The sequence below is a fragment of the Apis dorsata genome, unplaced genomic scaffold, assembly GCF_000469605.1.
Source record: "Apis dorsata unplaced genomic scaffold, Apis dorsata 1.3 scaffold_198, whole genome shotgun sequence".
Classification (NCBI taxonomy): domain Eukaryota; kingdom Metazoa; phylum Arthropoda; class Insecta; order Hymenoptera; family Apidae; genus Apis; species Apis dorsata.
Genome location: NW_006263482.1, coordinates 232,037 through 235,228, shown reverse-complemented (window position 1 = coordinate 235,228; position 3,192 = coordinate 232,037). Strand labels below are relative to the sequence as shown.

Below are 3,192 nucleotides of genomic sequence, written 5' to 3'. Positions count from 1 at the left end.
TTGAATTAAAAAAAAAAAAAAAAACAAAATCGAATCGAATATTTCGCTTTGTTTACAAGACGAGTACTTTTCATCGTGTAATTTTGGGTAAATTTCTCGAAACAATTTTTCGAAATAATTCTCATATGTATAAAACTTGTAATCCTTCTCAATTCTTGTTAATGTGCTCTCATTCACTGACTATTATCCTTATTTTTCATTTTCTTATACCACATCTTTATTTTCATTGCTATTTTTCTTTTCTCTATCAATTTCTTAATAAATAGAAATATTTTCATTATTTAATAACGAAAAATCAAATTCATTTTCGAACTAATTTCATTATCGTATTTCATTCACTCGAAAACTTTGAAAATGATATTCTCATTGCTCGAAAATGCGGATCCGACCCGCGATCTAATTTGAGATAAGAAAATCTACCTATCCGATACGATATTCTAAAAAAAAATCGATCAAATAAATATCGTCTCCGTTCGAATCGAAATGGTGGCCAAGAATCGCCTCTAAGAGAGTTATCGCATCGTACCACGTGACAGTCACCGATCGAGTGCAAATGAAACAAGGCAACGATAAAAATTCGTATCCCCGTTAATACTTGAGAATCGCGCGAAAATAATTCCCGATCAGGGAATTAAGATTAATCTGAAATTAATCGTTGAATTGGTATCCCTTTGTTTAACCCTTGCGCATCGATCGAGACCGCGCAAGGATCGAAAACGCGGGCGTAAAAGGAAGGCCGATGGGGTAACGTCGTTAGTTTCCGGTTGGTCGTACGCACTTCCATCCCAGTCCCAAGCGGCAACCCCTCGCGATGCACGGGAGTCCCGCGCGCTGTCTAATGAGGCTCGACACCCGCCCACCCTCCCCTCCCCCATCCTACCGCACCGCGCCATAAACTTCGACGTTCGAACTGTTGAACGTTGCACGTACACACGGCCAGCGGCCGAGCATCTCTCCTACCTTTTTTCTTTATCTCCTTCTCCCCACTCCTTTCCCTCGTTACTCGCTTCGCGTTTTACCACCACCACCGCTACCGCTTCCCCCTCTCCTGAAACGAAGTTGCGCAACTTGGGATACGTATTGCGCAACGATAAATAGATTAACGGTGGAGAGATTAGTTTTCTTTCTGTTTTCTGGGTCATAGTCTCGTTTAAATCGAGATGAAAATAATTACGATGGAAAGATGGAAAGATTTTACGGTACACTTGCGGTATAATATAATAACGATAATAGAGATACGAGAGGCGGGGATATAGAGAGGGAAAGGAAATATTTACATTTTATTACTCGATCGAAAAACATCGTTACGATTAATTTAACTCGAGGATTAAAACAGCGGAAAGTAAAATATTCGAGTCTCGAGTGCGATTCTCATCAACAGAGGTGGTTGAGGTCTCGACAAACCGTTTAATTGCTCGTACGATCGCGAAATCGTGCGAGTTATTTATCGATATAGAGAGTCGCCTCTAAGAGAGGCATCGTAAACAAACAAGGATGAAACAAGGACAACGATAAAAATTCGTATCCCCGTTAATACTTATATATACTTCGAATTACTATATATATATATATATATATATATTATTTCCAATATATTTAATTTATTTAATATTCTATTTAATTTTATCAATTACGAAACCGTATATATAATAATCGAATTAAACAATTTATATAATAATAATAGAAAATATAATATATAAAAATAATAGAAAAACGAAGAATGGAAGAGGAAAGGTAAAGAAAACGAGGTTGGAATTTGATTCCCATAACAGTAGCGCATACATCGGTATGGGGGTTTTCTGGTATGGTGTCAGGGGTTCGCGTCTGACAGTGATCGAGAACCGCGATGCTATCTTCGCGGCTCGATAACGACCAGCGGAAGTATCGCTTTAATCACTATATCCGAACCCCGTTCCCTTGCCACGCCACTGGATCGTTTCTAACCTTCTCCACCCCTTACCTCTCTTTACCGCGCTTCTTTTCTAAACTTACGCGATTATCATTTACCAGTACCAATGTACGTGTATATAATAATACAGAAGAATAAAATTTTTAAAAATTAACTCTAAAAGAAAGGTCGTGATCCAAATGGAATTAAACATCGATTAAAATATTCATATACAAGTTTATGTACGAATATTTTCGAGGGAAAAAAGTTTTGTCGACGCGGGAACTAGGATACAAACGCGCGTTAATTTCATAGAACGTGGAAGAAGGTAGAGGAGGGACAGGGAAGAGAAGGAGGTGGAGGAGGCACCATAAGGTCTGGTAGGCCCCTTTTGCTATCGATCTGTCCCCACTCGCGGCGATTCTACGCTCTGGTGTGCCACACCATGCATCCCCATGGAACACTATATTGTTCCCACTCGGTCGCCCGCTCGTTCATAGTGTAGGTGAACGTGTTTCTCCTCTGTATTTATGCGTTTTCGCGCATGAGTGTGCGCACATGCATTCTACCCACCACTTGGCTTACGTATTCGTGCGTATATGTATATATATATATATATTAACACGGTGGTATTTGTTTCCATGGGTAGAAAGCAAGGACCTCCTCTCACACCTGCCTTTAACGACACCGTTACGTCACGAGCAATGCAACACCACCCATGCCAACACCACCGCTGTAATCATCTACCGGATACGTATCCGGATGTGTACACGCAGTGTATTACGTTTTATTAAAATGTTTTATTATCGTCTCGATATTAGTAGTATTTTAACGAAGAAGAAACGGGTACGNTAGTAGTATTTTAACGAAGAAGAAACGGGTACGAGATTAAAAAAAAAAAAAAATATGAATTGTTTGCACGATCTTTGATCGATTTTTAAGGATCGACGCTCGATCCATCTGTCGTGCCTTGTATTCCTTCCCTTCTGACGTGGACATATGGTTATTCTCTATTTTTCAGACCGTTGTACGTGCGCGCGAAAAGTAAAAAGAGACAGGGAAGAGAATATATTCGAAAGAGGGAGATGGATATAATACGGATATAAACGAAGATGGTAGGGAATATTGGTCAGCGGTGAAAGACGGGAGGAGCAACGGTATAACGGAGAAGAGAAGCTTCCCCGAGAAAGATTAATATCTCTATCGGAAAAGTTCAGGAGAGCAGGCCATTTATCCTACCTACGCGCCCTGTTCCATTTCTTCCTCTTCTCCTTTCCCTTCTTTCTCGACAAATTTTACAAAGT

The 3,192-nt window shown here is 39.9% G+C and overlaps 1 protein-coding gene across 1 annotated transcript in view; it reads right to left on the bottom strand.

The window, feature by feature from the left end:
* The window catches only part of LOC102677752 (protein sickie-like), a gene marked incomplete at its 3' end in the record, with an annotated part of 100,040 nt that overhangs the window by 94,993 nt on the left and 1,855 nt on the right, over positions 1–3,192 (bottom strand). The window lies entirely within an intron of this gene.